The 20,420-nt window shown below is 38.9% G+C and overlaps 1 protein-coding gene across 3 annotated transcripts in view; it reads left to right on the top strand.

The window, feature by feature from the left end:
• The window catches only part of PKIB (cAMP-dependent protein kinase inhibitor beta), a 108,611-nt gene that overhangs the window by 28,916 nt on the left and 59,275 nt on the right, over positions 1-20,420 (top strand). The gene's annotated exons all lie outside the window — the stretch shown is intronic.

Raw genomic sequence — 20,420 nt, 5'->3', positions numbered from 1 at the left:
TTGTCAATTTTTTTGTCACTGTGCTTTGGTGTCACATCTAAGAAATGATTGCCTAAACCAGGGTCACAAAGGTTTACTCCTATGTTTTCTTCTAAAAAGGTTTATTCCTATGTTTTCTTCTAAAAGTTTTGTACTGTTAACTCTTACAGTTAGATCTGTGGTCCATTTTTAGTTAATTTTTGTGTATTGTGTGAGTTATAGGTCCAACTTTATTCTTTTGCATCTGATATCCAATTGTCTCAGCATAACTTTTGAAAAGACAATTCTTTCTTGCACTGAATTGTCTTGGCACTTGTTGAAAATCAATTCACTATAAACATATGGATTTATTTCTGGACTTTCAATTCTGTTCCACTGATCTACCTATCTTATTACCAGTATCATACTGTCTTGGTAACTATAGCTTTGTTAGTAAATTTTGAAATCACTAAGGGTGAGTCCCCCAACTTTGTTCTTTTTCAAGGGTGTTTTGGCTGTTTTGCATTTCTTGTATTCCAATTGAAATTCAGGATTAGTATGCCAATTTCTGTAAAAAAGCAAGTTGGATTTTGATGGGGCTTGTATTTGAATCTGTAGATCACTTTGATGATATTTCCATCTTAATCATATTAAGTCTTCAGGTCCAAGATCTATTTATGAACCCTCTCTTTCATTCTTACATGGACCTATTTCAAGGTGCAGGAAAATCTTTACTGGTATTCTTCATAGCACTCTTCTTGGCAAAACTAATATTAGAAGGCACCTCTGTCAACTATGCTGATGACCCAAGGCTAAGAAGGGAACATATGGTAGACTCAGTGATATCAGGTAAGATTGATATACTGACATCAACAATATGAAATTTGTCAGCCTTAAAAACCAATAACTATATTTAGGTTAAAAATTTAACTGGAGGCGACTTCCGGGGCCCCTTCCCCCGGGACCATGGAACCTCGCCCGGGAGCTGAAGAAATTGGATATTCATTTTCTTAAAAAAAAAAAAAAAAAAAAAAAAAAAAAAAAAAAAATTTAACTGGAGAGAGGATCCAAGATGGCCGTTTAGGAACAGCTCAGGATTGCAGCTCCCAGTGAAAGCGCAGTGGGTGAGTGTATGCCGCATTTTTATTGCCCACAGACTAGGCAATTCCCAGGCGGAGGAGCCCCACAGGTCACCAGCGCGACTGTTTCGGCCAGCGCTGCGTGCCGGCCGGTGCCGCTGCTTTGCCCCACAGCTGCTTTGTCAGCGCCCAGGAGCAGCGGTTCTCCATACAAAATATACCAGTCCAGGTGCCCTTTTGGCTGGCGATTGGAGCCACGGGAAGTCACCCATTCATCTGTTTAAAAAGGGGACTGAGCAGAGAACCAGGACAGTAGATTCCAGGGGAAAAAAAAATGCGCCACAAACCTCAGTGCCGCTGTTTAAGCCAGCGCGGTGAGTGGCCACAGGGAAAAACAAACAGACCCCAGCGCCTCTTCAACAGGCAACTGGAACACTAACTTAAAAAAGGCTCTGAGGCAGGGAGCCTGGCGATCAGGCTCAGTTGGTCCCACCCCCACAAAAGAACAGCAACAGAAACTCTGGATTGAGAGTTTCACAGCAAGCGCAGCTGAACCCGGCACGGTCCAGCTCTGAGGGGGAGGGGCGTCCTCCATTACTGAGGCAGCCCACCACTCCGGAGGAAGTCAACCAATGCTGAGGCAGCCCACCGTTGCCAAGGCAACCCGCCATTGCTGAGGCAGCCCGCCATTGCCAAGGCAACCTGCCACAGCAGAGAAACTTCGCCTCAACAGAAGCGGGCCACCATCACCAATGCAGTTCTAACTACACCCATATAAACAGGACTGCAGGGAAGTTCACTCGGCAGCTGGGCGGAGCCCACAGCAGCTCAGCAAAGCCTCTACAGGCAGACAGTGACTAGGCTGCCACCTTGCTGGGCAGGGCAGCTCTGAAGGAAAAAAAAAAGAAGGCAGCAGCATAACGGAAACTCATAAATAAAGCCCTAAATCCCTGGGACAGAGCACCTGGGAACAAAAAGCAGTTTATGAGTTCTGCTGCAGCAGACCTAAACGTACCTGCCCAGCAGCTCTGAATGAACAACAGAGCTCACAGCTCACCATTTGAGCTCCTATAAAGAAGAGACCGTCTCCTCAAGCAGCTCCCTGACCCCTATATATCCAAAGAGACACCTCATAAAGGAGAGATCAGATTGACACTAGGCGGGTATCCTTCTGGGACAAAGATAGCAGAAGAAGAAGACTGGTAACAACCCTTACTGTTCAGCTGCTGCTGCAGGTGAACCCCAGACAAGCAGGGCAGGGCCTGGAGTGAACCTCAGCAGACCTACAGCAGAGGGGCCAGACTGTCAGAAGGAATACCAAGAAACAGAAATAACCTCACCATCAACAAACACAACATCAATCTGAAAGATTTGAGACCCAATCTGAAAGCCAGCAACTACAAAGTCGACAGGTGGATAAATCCTTACAGATGGGAAGAAACCAGTGCAAAAAGGATGAAAACACCCAAAACCAGAACACCTCTCCTCCTACAAGGGATCACAACTCCTCATCAGCAAGGGAACAAGGTTGGAGGGAGAACGAGTGTGATGAAATGACAGAATCAGACTTCAGAAGGTGGGTAGTAAGAAACTTCTGTGAACTTAAAGAACATGTTCTAACCAAATGCAAAGAAACTAAGAACCTTGAAAAAAGATTTGACGAAATGCTAACGAGAGTGGACAAAATAGAAAGGAATATAAGTGAATTGATGGAGCTGAAAAACAACACAAGAACTTCGTGGAGCATGCACAAGTATCAACAGCCGAATTGACCAAGCAGAAGAAAGGATATCAGAGGTCGAAGATCAACTCAATGACATAAAATGGGAAGGCAAGACTGGAGAAAAAAGGGTAAAAAGGAATGAACAAAATCTCCAAGAAATGTGGGACTATGTGAAAAGACCTAATCTACATTCGATAGGCGTACCTGAATGCGACGAAGAGAATGAATCCAAGCTGGAAAATACTCTTCAGGATATTATCCAGGAAAACTTCCCCAACCTAGCAAAGCAAGCAAACATTCAAGTCCAGGAAATACAGAGAACACCACAAAGATATTCGTCAAGAAGAGCAACACCAAGGCACGTAATCGTCAGATTTACCAGGGTTGAAATGAAGGAGAAAATACTAAGGGCAACCAGAGAGAAAGGTCGGGTTACCCACAAAGGGAAGCCCAACAGACTCACAGCAGATCTCTCAGCAGAAACCCTACAAGCCAGAAGAGAATGGGGGCCAATATTCAACATCCTTAAAGAAAAGAACTTTCAACCCAGCATCTCCTATCCAGCCAAACTAAGCTTCATAAGTGAAGGGAAAATAAAATCCTTTGGGAACATGCAAGTACTCAGAGATTTCGTCACCACCAGGCCAGTTCTACAAGAGCTCCTGAAAGAGGCTCTACACATATAAAGGAACAAGTACCAGCTCAACTAAAGGGCAAAACACCCAGCTAGCACCAAAATGGCAGTATCAAATTCGCACATAACAATATTAACCCTAAATGTAAATGGACTAAATGCCGCAATCAAAAGACACAGACTGGCAAATTGGATAAAAAGCCAAAACCCATGAGTGTGCTGTATCCAGGAAACCCATCTCACATGCAAGGATACACAAAGGCTCGAAATAAAGGGATGGAGGAAGATTTACCAAGCAAATGGAGAGCAAAAAACAGCAGGAGTTGCCATTCTCATCTCTGATAAATTAGACTTTAAAGCAACAAAGATCATAAGAGACAAAGAGGGACATTACATAATGATAAAAGGATCAATGCAACAAGAAGAGCTAACGATCCTAAATATATACGCACCCAATACAGGAGCACCCAGATACATAAGGCAAGTTCTTAATGACTTACAAAAAGACTTAGACTCCCACACAATAATAGTGGGACACTTTAACACCCCATTGTCAATATTAGACAGACCGACCAGACAGAAAATTAACAAGGATATCCAGGACTTGAACTCAGACCTGGACCAAGCAAACCTAATAGACATTTACAGAACTCTCCACCCCAAATCCACAGAATATACATTCTTCTCAGCACCACATCACACCTACTCTAAAATTGACCACATAATTGGGAGTAAATCACTCCTCAGCAAATGCAAAAGAACGGAAATCATAACAAACAGTCTCTCAGACCACAGTGCAATCAAGTTAGAACTCAGAATTCAAAAACTAACCCAGAACCGCACAGCTTCATGGAAACTGAACAACTTGCTCTTGAATGTTGACTGGATAAACAATGAAATGAAGACAGAAATAAAGATGTTCTTCGAAACCAACGGGAGAGAAGACACAACATACAAGAATCTCTGGGACACATTTAAAGCAATCTCTAGATGAAAATATATAGCAATAAGTGCCCACATGAGAAGCAAGGAGAGATCAAAAATTGACACCCTATCGTCAAAACTGAAAGAGCTAGAGGAGCAAGATCAAAAAAACTCAAAGTCTAGCAGAAGACAAGAAATAGCTAAGATCAGAGCAGAACTGAAGGAGATAGAGACACAAAAAACCCTTCAAAAAATCAATAAATCCAGGAGCTGGTTTTTTGAAAAGATCAACAAAATAGACAGACCACTAGCCAGATTAATAAAAAAGAAAAGAGAGAATAACCAAATTGATGCAATAAAAAACGATAAAGGGGATATCACCACAGATTCCACAGAAATTCAAACCATCATCAGAGATTATTACAAACAACTCTATGCACATAAACTAATAAACCTGGAAGAAATGGATAAATTCCTGGACACTTGCCTCCTCCCGAGCCTAAACCAGGAAGAAGCCGAAACCCTGAACAGACCCATAACAAGGTCCGAAGTTTAGGCAGCAATTAAGAGCTTACCACCCAAAAAAAGCCCAGGTCCAGACGGGTTCACAGCCGAATTCTACCAGACATACAAAGAGGAGCTGGTGGCATTCCTTCTGAAACTATTCCAAACAATCCAAAAAGAGGGAATTCTTCCCAAATCATTTTATGAGACCAACATCATCCTGATTCCAAAACCCGGCTGAGACTCAACAAGAAAAGAAAACTTCAGGCCAATATCCATGATGAACATAGATGCAAAAATCTTCAATGAAATACTGACAAGGCAATTGCAACAGCACATCAAAAAGCTTATCCACGAATTGCCTGAACCCAGGAGGTGGAGGTTGCGGTGAGCCGAGATCGCGCCATTGCACTCCAGCCTGGGTAACATGAGTGAAACTCCATCTCAAAAAAAATTAAAAAAAAAAGGCTGATCCACCATGATCAAGTAGGCTTCATCCCGGGGATGCAAGGCTGGTTCAACATATGCAAGTCTATAAACGTAATTCACCACATAAACAGAACCAAAGACAAAAACCACATGATTATCTCAATTGATGCAGAGAAGGCCTTTGACAAAATTCAACAGTGCTTTATGCTAAAAACCCTCAATAAGCTAGGTATTGATGGAACATATCTCAAAATAATAAAAGCTATTTATGACAAACCAACAGCCAATATCATACTGAATGGGCAAAAACGGGAAGCATTCCCCTTGAAATGTGGCACCAGACAAGGATACCCTCTCTCACCACTGCTATTCAATATAGTATTAGAAGTTCTAGCCAGAGCAATCAGTCAAGAAAAAGAAATAAAGGCATTCAAATAGGAAAGGAGGAAGTCAAATTGTGTCTATTTGCAGATGACATGATTGTATATCTAGAAGACCTCATCGCCTCAGCCCCAAATCTCCTGAAACTGATAAGCAAGTTCAGCAAAGTCTCAGGATACAATATCAATGTGCAAAAATCACATGCATTCCTATACACCAATAACAGACTTAAAGAGAGCCAAATCAAGAACAAGCTTCCATTCACAATTGCCACAAAGAGAATAAAATACCTAGGAATACAACTAACAAGGAACGTAAAGGACCTCTTCAAGGAGAACTACAAGCCACTGCTCAACAAAATAAGAGAGGACACAAACAGATGCAGAAACATTCCATGTTCATGGTTAGGAAGAATCAATATCGTGAAAATGGCCATACTGCCCAAAGTAATTTACAGATTCAATGCTATCCCCATCAAGCTACCAATGACCGTCTTCACAGAACTGGAAAAAACCACCTTAAACTTCATATGGAACCAAAAGAGAGCCTGCATAGCCAAGTCAATTCTAAGCAAAAAGAACAAAGCGGGAGGCATCACACTACTGGACTTCAAACAATACTACAAGGCTACAGTAATCAAAACAGCATGGTACTGTTACCAAAACAGAGATATAGACCAATGGAACAGAACAGAGGTCTCGGAGGCAACACAACATATCTACAACCATCTGATCTTTGACAAACCAGACAAAAACAAGCAATGGGGAAAGGATTCCCTGTTCAATAAATGGTGTTGGTAAAGCTGGCTAGCCATGTGCAGAAAGCAGAAACTGGATCCCTTCCTGACACCTTACACTAAAATTAACTCCAGATGGATTAAAGACTTAAACATAAGACCTAACACCATAAAAACCCTAGAAGGAAATCTAGGCAAAACCATTCAGGACATAGGTGTAGGCAAGGACTTCATGACCAAAACACCAAAAGCATTGACAACAAAAGCCAAAATAGACAAATGGGACCTAATCAAACTCCACAGCTTCTGCACACAAAAGAAACAGTCATTAAAGCGAATCGGCAACCAACAGAATGGGAAAAAAGTTTTGCAGTTTACCCATCTGACAAAGGGCTCATATCCAGAATTTACAGAGAACTAAAACAGATTTACAAGAAAAAAACTAACAAGCCCATTCAAAAGTGGGCAAAGGATATGAACAGACACTTTACAAAAGAAGACATACATGAGGCCAACAAACATATGAAAAAATGCTCATCATCACTGGTCATCAGAGAAATGCTAATCAAAACAACATTGAGATACCATCTCACGCCAGTTAGAATGGCGATCATTAAAAAATCTGGAGACAACAGATGCTGGAGAGGATGTGGAGAAATAGGAACACTTTTGCACTGTTGGTGGGAGTGTAAATTAGTTCAACCATTGTGGAAGACAGTGTGGCGATTCCTCAAGGACCTAGAAATAGAAATTCCATTTGACCCAGCAATCCCATTACTGGGTATATATCCAAAGGATTACAAATCGTTCTACTATAAGGACATGTGCACACGAATGTTCATTGCAGCACTGTTTACAATAGCAAAGACCTGGAACCAACCCAAATGCCCATCGACGATAGACTGGACAGGGAAAATGTGGCACATATACACCATGGAATATTATGAAGCCATCAAAAATGATGAGTTTGGGTCCTTTGTAGGGACATGGATGAACCTGGAAACCATGATTCTCAGCAAACTGACAGAAGAGCAGAAGATCAAACACCGCATGTTCTCACTCATAGGCGGGTGTTGAACAATGAGAACACATGGACACAGGGAGGGGAGCACTACACACTGGTTTCAGCTGGGGGGAAATAGGGGAGGGACGTTGGGGGGTGGGGAGCTGGGGAGAGATAGCAAGGGTAGAAATGCCAGCGGTAGGTGATGGGGAGGAAGGCAGCAAATCACACTGCCACGTGTGTACCTATGCAACAATTTTGCATGTTCTTCACATGTACCCCAAAACCTAAAATGCAATAAAATAAATAAATGGGGAAAAAATTTAACTGTTCTAGAATAGTTTGGGGGAGTTTTTAAAATTATTATGTATGGTTGATACTTATTTTAGCTCTAGAAGTGAAGACTTAGGACATGATATCTAGCTTTTTAGATACTTGAAACTTCATATATCGAAGAGGAATCAAAATGAAGCAAAAGAATAGGATGATATTACCGGGGAGAGATTCAGTCTATAAGCATGCTTTATACATTATAAGAGGCTATTCTGATATATTTATTAAAGTATAATACAAAAAATCATCTTAATAATATTAGATATTCATAATGATGACCATCAAAACTGCAGGAGACTCAGTGATCAAAAGAATACTACCTTATTCAGTATCTCCTATTTACCAAGCAGGAGAGAGAAATTGGAACATTTTAGAGACATTCTTAGCAACAAAGTTTGCAAAGGTTTTACTCTTTGCAGTAAAGAGTAAAATTGTGCAATTGAGTCCGGGTGATTATGGAGGTAATTTTATTGGCACTATGAGTATTTTTTTAGAGTTCATCAATTTTGCAGTTGATTTTCTTTTCCTTCCTTCCTTCCTTCTTTTCTTTCCTTCTTTCTTTCTTTCCTTGATTCCTTCTTTCCTTCCTTCCTTTCTTTCCTTCTTTCTTTCTTTCTCTCTTCTTTTCTCTTCATGGAGTTTCATTCTTGTTGCCTAGGCTGGAGTGCAATGACTCAATCTTGGCTCACTGCAACCTCTGCCTCCCAGGTTCAAGCAATTCTTCTGCCTCAGCCTTCTGAGTAGCTGGGATAGGCATGTCCCACCATGCCCGGTTAATTTTTTTATGTTTTTAGTAGAGACAGGGTTTCACTATGTTGGCCAGGCTGGTCTCGAACTCCTGACCTCATGTGATCCACCCACCTCAGCCTCCCAATGTGCTGGGATTACAGGGATAAGCCACTGTGCCCAGCCTCTTTCTGATTTAAAAACATAAAGCTGACGCATGGTGGAATATCTTTTCCATGAGTGAAGTGGCAACTTAAGCTAACATTGAGGTTAGTAATAACATTTCTAACAACTACATTTCTTTATGAGGTTGGTAAAATTACTACTGTCACTTTACTAATGATTAAACTGAAGTTTAGAGAGGGCATATAACTTGCCCAAAGACATAGAGCTAGTCAGCAGCGGAGCTAGCAAGACAGGAGTTTCTGATTTCTAGCTGCTGGTTGTCTGCCTTCCAAGAGAGAAGTTTGAGCAACGAATTATGTAGGTTTAGTTTAGTGGCTCAATTCTTTAGGTCTATTTCTGTTCTTTCCCTTATCCTGATTGTATTATTTCTTCTGCACTACCTTTGCCTTGAAAAACTTCATGGAAATTGCACTCTGGTGATTCTGATGCACCTCTGTTCTTTTCAGTGTGTTGGAACTTCTGGGGATGGGTAATTGTGGTGATAGCTTGATAACTGTTAATAACCACAGATCATGAGAAGACACCTGAAAGCACTAGAAACACAAGCTGTTCTAGAATACCTGGTTCACTTCAAGCCATTTAAATGTATTCTTTAATCTAAGATCTCTTAGTCTTATCCTGATTTTGCTTATCTTAGAAATTGGCTATACGTTTAGGGATGCTCTAGTTTAAAAAAGACGAATCTGAGAAAATGTGACCTGAAAGAGTCTGTTAAATTATTATGTTTCCTGGATTAACAAGGTTTATACCCATGCCCCCCCAGGAGCTGCTAAGTCTATCATCGTCCCCAGGTGGATGTCCCAAAATGGCTGCCACAAGAAAGTACCACAAACTGGATGACTTAAAACAAAGGAAATTTATTTGCTCATAGTTCTGGAGTACAGAAGCCTAAACTCAAAGTGTTGCCAGGGCCATGCTCCCTTTGAAGCCTAGAGGGCAGAATCCTTCTTTCCTCTTTCAGTTCTGATAGCTCCAGCTATCCCTCAGCCGGCAGATGTGTCCCTCCTAACTCTTCACAGGACATTCTCCCTGTGTGTCTGTCTTTACACTGTCTTCCTTCTTTATACTCTTATGCTGGAGTATAAGGACTCCAGTCATATTGGATCAAAGGCCTACCCTACTCCAGTGTGACTTCATCTTAACTTGGTTACATTTGCCAAGACCTTATTTCCAAATAAGATCATATTCACATGTACTGGGGGTTAGGACTTTAATGTATTTAGGGGAGGGGCACAATGCAACCCATAACACCATAACTGTATTTGTTTTAGGGCTGAAGCATGATTATTTCAGACCAATGCCTCAGAGAAATGTGGAGGTGGGTGGAATCATTCTACCGAAAATTAGTATTTTAACACTTAGAACATATGGCCTTTTCACCACTTCCTTCAAAAAGTGGATGTATTTTCATGAGGATGTGGATATTCTGATATCGAAGGTCTCTACAAGGTGATGTTATGTCAACTAGTACAGTGTGGTATGACAACAGTAGTACTGCAGTGTGATGAAAGCACCAGCAACTGACAAAATCCACAGACTAGCTGAAACAATCAGAGATTGATCGATGTTTGAAGCCCAGATTTCAGCAGCAGCTGCTTCATTGAGAATTAGTTTTACTGACTCACCACTGCAGGTGCCACTTTTCTCTGAGCCAGACAAATCCTGATATGAGCAAGGTACTGTTATAAGAATTATAAATTCAGCCAGTTCTGACTATCATTGGCCTAAATATGAGACTTGTAGTCATTCTTAAAGGAAGGAGATCATTTTGATACTTAAAATACATATTAAAATCATTTATTGATTTATTTATTTTAAAGACAGGGCTTTTCTGTTACCCAGGCTGGAGTGCAGTGATACGTGATCATTGCTCACTGTAACCTCAAACTCCTGGGCTCAAGCAATCCTTCTGCTTCATCCTCCCAACTAGCTGGGACTACAGGTGTATGCCATGATGTTGAACTCATTTTTCTATTTTTTTATAGAGGTAAGGTCTCACTATATTGCCAAGGATGGTCTTGAACTCCTGGGTTCAAGCAATCCTCCTGCCTTGGCCTCCCAAAGTGCTGGGATTACAGATGTAAGCCACTGTTCCTGGCCTAACATTAATATATTTTTGTCAAGTTTTTTTTTGTTTTGTTTATAGCCTACTTGCCTTTAAATTTAATGTAATGCTTTATAGTGAAGCATATCTAAATAATTCATCTTCTACAAGGCAAATATATATAATATAGTATTTAGAATTTAGTATGCCTAGTAAACATCCCTTTAGGGAAAATAAACCTTTGTAAAAAGCATATTAATACATTTGAAAATTCCAATTTGGACTTTAGTGACATCAACAGTGTTTAAATTTAGTTTGGACTAGAGTGAACGGCAGCCATGAAATGCATGGTCTGTATAGCCCAATACAGCGAACTTCTATAAAAGCTTTTCCAGTTCTAGAAAGATCATGAATTAGAAAAAAATAAGTTTTGTTGTTGTTGTTGTTCTGGTTGATCCACATACCTGGGTTAAAAAAAAAATCAAAATGAAAGCAATGATAAAAAGAAACAAGGTTAGGCTGCATAGCTTAGTAAAGATAAGTAGGAAAATCAGAAATGAATATTTCAACCTAAGTCTTTTTATTAGTGGGCAAGATATGAAACATGAATTGGCCAGTTTACTTTTGAGAGATTGTTCTTACAGATAGTACCTGAATCACTCTTGGAAAGGCTATTTAAAATTGATCTATTGCAAAGTTTTATTTCAAATTATTTTTAATCTAAAATTCAAAAGTAACAATCTGTATCTTATTTAGATAAAAGCATCTAAATCTGCAGGATGTTGACTAGTTAGCAAAGAAATATTCCTCTGAATAAGATTCTTCTAAAGCATTTCTCTGCTGTGTATGCTTTTTGTAGGGTATAGGAGAATGAAATAGCAATGACAATGTTAGGACAAAGTAGACTCAGGAGGGAGACCTTCAGCCCAAGAAATAACGAGATCAAAATCACACAGGAATTCACACAGAGTTAGTTCTGAAAGAAAACAGATGTCAGGGAAAGGAAAAAAAAAAGTTGGTTGTAAAGTCAGTTTTTAATGAGAAAAAAAATGCTACTAATATTTCTTTCTGAAATTGTAAGGATTCAGTGAGAAAATGTTTAAAGCATCTGGAAAATCATGGGCACTCCACAATATAGTTAAAATGCATTTGAAATTTTCATAAATCTTTTCTGGTCCTATGCATGTAATTGGTTATTTAGAGATAATTTGGCTATAGATGAAGCTGTTTATCCTTCACCCCCTAACCTGCCACCTCAGTAAAGGAATGACCTGCGACCTTGTGCTAGTCATTTAACCTTCTAAAGCACAGCTTTTCCTTTGGTACAAAGAATAGTCATAATAGCAACTTCTGTTTATTAAGCACCTATTACATGTTAGGAATTATGCTAAGTACTTTTCGGACGTTGTCTCATTTAATCTTCACAACATCCTGAGGTGGAAGTTTCATTTCCACAGTACAAATACGGAAGTATGAGCTGAGTTTGCCCAAGTCACATAGCTATTATATTCTAGAGCCAGTCTGTCTCCAGAGCTCGTGTGCATAGCATTATACTGTCTTTAATGTTAGTCTTTTCTAGCCTTAGCCTTTCATGACCAAACCTTTATGACCATCTGACTTCCTTTGCCCAGTGCACTCACCATCAACACTGCCTCTCAGCCAGATTCAAGCAGGTTAATCTTGCAAAATCCCTTAAATCTCTAGCAGGTTACCTATGCACAAGATGAAACTGATGTTTAAAGGGCTTATTGCTTTGTAAGGGGTCATTTAGCTAACCAAAATTATGTCAATTTAATAGCATCTTGACTGACTCAAAAGGGCACAAAATTATAATATCTACTTCAAAAACTTTTTTTAAAACTAGAGATATGTGCTAGTTTTTTTTTTTCTGAACTTCTCTCCCACCTTTCCCTTCTATATCTCTAAGAGTCTATCAAATCACTTTCTGGTAGATACGCAATATCACAGCACGTTTATTAGTATCCTTGAGCTGCCCTCATGGGCACATTTGTGTGTGCTTTTTAAATAGACTAGACTCCCCTTGACCAGGTTACTGATATTATCAAAGTAGGGATGGAACATCTGGTTTTAAACTATAACACTAAGAGGGTATCTTATAGAAACCACTTTGAAAAAATATGGGATATATCAAAAGTGACCTCTAAAGTAGAATTCATCAATTTACTTTCAGACAAAATCTGAAAAGCATATTTCTCTTTGTTGCTCCTGTGAATTGACTTAGTCAACCACTACTACTTGTATTAAGTCAGTATGGCAGGCAGACCTGGATTCATGTCTTGATCTTGGTTGGGACTGGCTCTATTATAACCTCAAGCTCCCTTAGGCATCCAATGGTACTAATATTTTCTTCTGAAATTGTTTGTAGGGATTCAGTGAGAAAATGTTTAAAGCATCTGGAAAATCATGGGCACTCCACAATTGTTTGCTCCCTTTCCTTTCAATGAGTTAGTATATTCATTTTTATATTTAACATAGTTTTCATTGGCTTTTTTTGGTGAGCCCATATATTTATAGATGCCAGATGAAAATCTGCTTCTATGTATGTAAAAATACTGTGGTTGGACTTAACTTTTTTCAATTTATTTTATAATTAACATCAATATTAACTGTGATGCCTAACAATTTTCTCTTTAACCTCAGATATACCTATTAAAAATGTTGTACGTCATATGAAAGATATATAAAGCTTATGAACTTTTTGGTTGGTGTTCAAGGATTATAATGCAGGTAAAGTAATACAAGCTAAGAAGTTTAATAGTTGTGGAAAAATTTTAATGTGACTTCCTTTATTGAGGCTTTGCAAGCAAACATTAAGAAGCAGTCAATAGTTTACCAAAAAAAAAATGTGAATATGCTGTTTTGGTGCTGTGGATTCTTTGTGGCACGGGATAAAAAAGTAAAGAGACGGTCTTCCCAGGTTGATCTGAGTGGCTTTTGAGTTATATTTAAATGCCAGGAATTCTAATACCACACAGCCCACACCTGAAAAGATATATAGACAGATAGGGTGAAACAATGGCAGTTTTGCATTTTGAATGCTGTGTCATGAAATGCAACTCCCACTTTCTACCCTGCTCCCACTTAACATATACATATCTTTCTCTTGCACAACTCAAAATAAGAAAAAAAGTTGATTTTTCCTCCTCAAGCTAATTTCTTAGTGTACAGCAACCTTCGTTCAGGTATTCTGCAACCATATGTAGAAGAAAGACCATTTTAGAGCAGACTTTCGCACCCTGATCCACAGAATTGAAAAGTATTATCTGGTCATTAAGTAAAAAAAATTACAGGGTGTAGAATCCCAAAATGTGCACCAATATTAAGAACTTAAAAGAATACTGTATGTAAGAATCAAGGATAACACTAAAAACCACCGTGAAAACTATCTTCCAAACAATTGGAAAGACTGTGGATAATGCGGTCACTATGTGAAAAGAAAAAGATTACTAACAGATTTCTCTTCAAAGAAAGAGACAGGAATATCAATTTCTCATACAAAGTGAATTAGTATGATTGACTGTTATGAAAATGTGCTGGTAAAGAATATTGGAATCTTCCCTGATATCCTTTAAGCAGCTATACTATACATTTTGCAGATTCATACTAGAGAGAAAGTAATCTTCAAAGAAGCTAAAATGGTGAGTTTTGTCAATCTGAAGTGGAGAATGGAATACAAAATGAAATCTTCGGACTTACTTCTCTCTAAAAAAGTTTCTGCTGGTTGGGTGAAGCAGGCCAGGTGGGGAAGGACTGTTGGAGGGCCTAGTATAATGTTGCCTGAATGTTCTGGAATGCTGATGACCTTCCAGGAATCACAGCACATCTCACAAGTGATACAGATTCCCAAATTCTTGCTTCTTATATGTAACAGTTGGCTTCTATGTTACCAACTTTATTAACTTCAAAGCTTAATGTGAAATTTAAACCACTGTATCTTCCAATGAAACAATAAAAATTGAGGAGGAGGATTTGTTTCAATTTGCCATTTCTACTTACAGACATCAGCCCCTGACTAAGTGTGTTGACTCAATCCTGTTATCCCAAAAGTCTGGGAGACCAAGGTAGGAGGATTGCTTGAGGCCAAGAGTTTGAGACCAGCCTGGAAAATATAGTGAGACCCCATCTCTATTTAAAAAACACAACAAAAACAAAAACAATCAGCCTCCTAGAAAGAGTGTGTGAGTAGCAAGGCACTTATGCTTCTTTGTTTTCCCTTCATTCCTGTTACCTCATTTCTTCCTCTATTGTGAGATTTTAAAAAGGGCAGAATGACATAGGTACCTGTTGGGTGTTTTTTTCTCTCTTGGAATTCTGGAAATTTAAACTAAAGAATTATTGAGATCTGGCTTATTCAGAACCATAATTAATGTCTTTCTAGTTCAAGAAACAATTGCTTTAGTTTTTCATGGGAGCTTTAAATGGATTTAAGACATTTAGCCCCCATTAGATTCCCTTTACATTTGTTTGTCAGCTTGAATGAAGGTTAACTCTATTATTCCATGATATTAATCATTAGCCCTTTCCTATGGAGGATAATAGCATTCTTTTTTTACCTTTGCTGATTACTGCTGCTCTCTCCTGCCTTCTGTGAGAATACCACATCATTCAGCTTTTGGCACTCTCTGATCTGTCTTAGTCTCAGAGTCTATTAATTTTCACATTTTTCAGCTGTATACACTATACAGAATTGCTGACATTTCTGTTTTCAAATTTTCCTTTTGTCTGAGTTCCAGGCCTATATTTTCAGCTCCCCCGTGGCTATTTTCTACCATCTGAACTTCACCCGTCTCCCTCTCACCTGTTATTTTGTTGGTTGTTCCACGATTGTCCTAGTTCCCTTGGCATAAAACCTTGGAATTGTTTGAGTTCATCATTCTCCCTCATTCAGTGCAGCCTGTCATCACATTCCATGGATTTTTCCATTTTGTATATGCGTTTATGTCCATATGCATTAGTTTCGGACATTGGTTTGGCAGTTATTGCAAAATCCAAAAATAGCAGTGGACGAAATACAATGTAAGTTTAGTTCTGTCTTATGTGCAATCCAAGCAGGTGCTATAGGGCTGGTATAGTGGCTTGACCATGTTAGGGATGCAGGCCCCTTCCATCTAGCTGCTTTGACATCTCCAGGGTATAGTGTTTGTCCACATCATGGAGCATGACTCATAACCACAGATGCAGCCCAGTTTTCAGAAAGAGCAAAAGAGGAGGGAGAGATCACATTCCCTTCTCTTTCAGTATATAACCTGGAAGTGGAATATATAACTTCTGCATATAGCCATAGTTAATGAAGAAATCCAGCTGCATGACCTAGCAGCATGGAAGGCTTAGTAATACTGTCTGTGACTATGAAACCAGCTAAGTTTCTATTTTATAGAGGGGAGAGAGGAGCAAATTGCAGCTAGCCAGCAGTATTCCCTACACTTGTCTTCCTCCACTTTTATAGCCTTCATCCCTTACTGGGTCCTTATTGCCCATTGCCACGGCTATTTCTAAAAACTTTTGCTAGATTTGCTATTTGCTTACTATCAATCCACCCATCACCCATTCTTTCTTGTAAGGAATCACATTTGTTGCTGTTGTTATTGTTAAACCTTGTCAAACCTTTGCTCAATGCCCACAGCATGAAGTCTCTATTTCAGTGTTCTTTATCATCTAGTCCTAGTATACCTGTTTCCAGACATCTTTCAACTTTTATTATTTCATTCATTCATTGTGTATATGCTGAGTGCTTACTATGTATCAGGCAGAATCATTCATTCTCCTAAGATAGTTCATTTGAGTTGGTGGGCAGGAAACATCTTCATGAATGCTCATTCTTTTTAATGTCATCATGATTCATCTCTGTGATAATTGTTTTCACCATTGAACTGCTTGAGAGGTTAAATGCATCTTCTTAAGAGTAGGCTTTTAAAACTAAGTCTTACAGTTGAAATGGTTAATTTGCTTCACACAGTCAGATGATGGTGACTAGATACATTTTAACTTTGAGGTTTTTATATATTTTAGAACTATGCCATGCCTTTAAAAAATATATTAAAAGAATACTTATTGAAGCAGCTATAACTAGATTTAGTTGCTCATTGACATTGTAAAATAGTTTAAATGAAAGCATAGGCTAGGTCTTATCTCATGTGTTATAGCTGTCTAGTTGCCTATTTGTTCCCAAGCAACTAAACCTGATCCCCAGTCTTACAGACCAAAGTATAAAACCTTTACCAGAACATGCCTTTGACTGGACTTTGTCCTCCAAACTACATTTGCTTCTCCCTCTACAGTCCTTGGTGTTTTGAGGCAGAAATTTGCATAATGTAACTATCCTGACATGATTTTTATATTTACAATTCATTTTTCAGAGAAGTCATTGAACCAGGTGAGATATATAAGGCTAAGTTATACAAATTCAGGGTTAAATCTATATTTAAAATTTTGATATTTTGTTCATCATAGATCATTGCATAAATTTTTATTTTTAAAATGTTTGGTGTTTACATGTTATTTATCTTGATTTCTGAGGTTTTGGGTACCCCCTGAAATTTTGTGCTTGAGATCTGATAGAGTCTTCTCCTTTATGCATATTATTTGCATATTAACATGGTTGGCTGATTGAGTAATTAAAACTCAAGATAGAAAACACATATTTGGAAGAAAAAATAAAATTTATTATTTTACCAAACCCTAGTACCAAAAACTACCATAAATCCTATCAGTTCATAGTTTAAGTATTTATATTTACAACTGGGGTCAGCTTGGGACATGCAGAGACACCAGTCCCTGCAACAAGGACTGATAATCCATCGAAAAGGAGGATGGACAAGCACCAAGATTAATATTTTTTGCTAGGTTATTACATCTTTCTTGAAATGCTCCTACAGTTCCATCTCCAGCCTGGTAGCCTCAGCTCTAAAGTGTCAGTGTTGACATGTAGTTTTGCCTGAGGGGAGAAGAGGAGTAGGAGGGAGGGAGAGTGGATAGAGCATCAGACTTTGAAACCCGAGGTACCCAGAGAGTTCTGCTTGTCTCCATTTTGAACATAGGCCTTCTGCTAAGGGATTAACTGAGGAAGAAAATATTCTGGCTAGGCCTGGTGGCTCACGCCTATAATCCCAGCACTTTGGGAGGGCGAGGCGGACAGATTGCCTGAGCTCAGGAGTTCGCTACTAGTCTGGGAAACACTGTGAAACCCTCTCTACTGAAACACCAGACGTAGCGGTGTGCACCTGTAGCCCCAGCTACTGGGGAGGCTGAGGCAAGAGAATTGTTTGAACTGAGGCGGAGGTTATAATTAGCTGGAGAGAGAGAGTGAGAGAGAGAGAGAGAAAACATCTAATTATACCTATTTATATTTTATTTTTACTGTATGTTAATGTGACATTTATAATAATTATAATATAGCAAATACGTTATAATAGACTATTAGTATAGAAATAATTTACAGGATAAATATTTATATATAGGAGATATGGACATACAAAAATTATTTTTGTATTTGTTAGGGGCATGTTACTCTTCTTGAAACCTTTTCAAGAATTACTGCACTTTTGTTAATAAAATATTTGATAATTGATATTTTAAAAGATGAGTAGACTCTGACAGTTTCTTAACCTTTAGTATTTTTGTGTTAAGCATATCCTCATTAAATCTGAATTTTTATGTATGTCAGTAATAAAAAAATATGGATGGAATATTTTCAAAGTCCACCATATAGGCATATTTGTATGTAACATAAACTGCAAAGAAGTGGAGAGGAAAAGAATAACTATTTCACTCCTCTTTCTTTCTTTCTTTCTTTTATTTATTTTTTTTATTTTTTATTTTTTTGGTTATATTGCAATAGACAGGGATAGGTGAATTTCTGTAAAATAAAAAAAAAATTAACCATGGAAAGGGTATAAAATTATAGGGATATTTTAAACATGCATTTTAAAAATGCAAATAGCAATGTTTAGTATTTAAGACTTTATTTATAGTTTTTACTAGACCTTTGCCAAGAACTGTGTCCAAATGGTTAAAAAAATTAGTACTACAAAACTTTGTTTCCTTCATCGTGTCATTTAGGAGTCCATATTTACATTACATTATATAAGTTTTGAAGTTTACCAGTTTTTTATCTTTTTACTACTTTCTGTATCATCATTCTTCATTTATATTTCACTTCCTCTTCTTAGTTCCTTATATTTGCTCTGGACATATAGGACTTATTGAAGGAAAAAGTCCAAGGGAAAGAATGAGGGGAAGAGCAAAGATCATTTGAGAACCTGAGTATGGGAACAAGGTTAAAATGATGTCTGCTTTTGATTTTAAAATTCTTCCAAGGTGATAAAATATGCATTCAGGCAGCGCTAAGTCTGAAAAACACCTAATGCACCTTGACATTCAACAGATATTTATTGCACTCCTCCTACCATCTGTGAGACACTGCGCTGGGGACAAGACAAATGAGTCACAGTCCGTGCCCTCAAAAGGCTTAAAAAAATGTGTTTGCAACAGGAAGGCAGACACTAATCCAAAATGTGTAATGCATGTGATAAGCACAAAGACAGATATATACCAGGATGTTTTAAAGCACACAGGGAGGAACCTGCCTAGACTGAGGGAGGCATAGAAGGCTCTGAAAAGTGTTGCCCAAGTTGACCCAGAGTAGATGAAGAAGACATACTAGCAAGGGGATGGGGAGGAGATTGAAGGCAAAGAAACTCAGCCATAGGAGCTACAGAAAGAAAGCACAGAATTCTACTGGGGGAGTGTGACTGTGGAGCTCTAGGATTCGTGCAGGTTGGGCATGAGTGAAAAGGGAGAAGTAGAGTGGGGCTAGTTCTTGGAGGGCATCATGTACCACGTGAAGGGATGTGGACTCTTGATATTGTAGGTGATAGGTAAGCTAATAAACGTTAATTATAGAATAATTATGACTATATTTACTTTGAAATAATTCCACCTGATACTTGTGTAAAGGATGAATTTGCAAGAATCACGAATGCATACAAGAAAATCATTAGGACGTTGTTGCCACAGCCCAGGAATAGTGAAAGGGAGGTTGAACTAAGGCAGGGAGAGTGTGGTGAAAGGAATTTGCAAAGTGCCTTATTGCTACCAGTGGTTAATGTGCATACTGATGGTTCATACTCCCATTACTTTTCACCCTTCTGTTCTTTTTGTTGTTGTTGTTGTTTTTTGAGATGGAGTCTTTCTCTGATGCCAACCTGGAGTGCAGTGGTGCAATCCTGGCTCACTGGAACCTCCACCTCCTGGTTCAAGCAATTCCCCTGCCTCAGGACCCCAAGTAGCTGGGACTACAGACATGTGCCACCACACCCGGCTAATTTTTTGTATTTTAGTAGAGACGGAGTTTTACCATGTTGGCCAGAATGGTCTCCATCCCCTGACCTCGTGATCCGCCTGCCTCAGCCTCCCAAAGTGCTGGGATTACAGGCATGAGCCACCGCGCCCAGCCTATTTTTCACCCGTTTTATGCCAGATGCCAAGCCCTGAAATATAAAGCCTATTCTGTGAGTAGGAATTATGCATAGGTAGATTATTTTTATTTCCAAGAGCAAGATGATTAGATTCCTTTGACATGATCCTTATGTGGGAACTGGGAATGTTGGTACAATTCTTCAGGACACTTACGAAGGGTGCACAAGATTCTCTGTAATTATATACTCAACGTGTGATGTATTTCTACAAACTTCCAAAGGTGGTATGATGCCAAGTATTCTCCTACAATTATTTTGATGTG

The sequence above is a fragment of the Sapajus apella genome, unplaced genomic scaffold, assembly GCF_009761245.1.
Source record: "Sapajus apella isolate SASKATOON/1434 unplaced genomic scaffold, GSC_monkey_1.0 scaffold6, whole genome shotgun sequence".
Lineage (NCBI taxonomy): Eukaryota > Metazoa > Chordata > Mammalia > Primates > Cebidae > Sapajus > Sapajus apella.
Note: the sequence above shows the minus strand (reverse complement) of the source record. Positions and strands in the feature narration are given on the sequence as shown.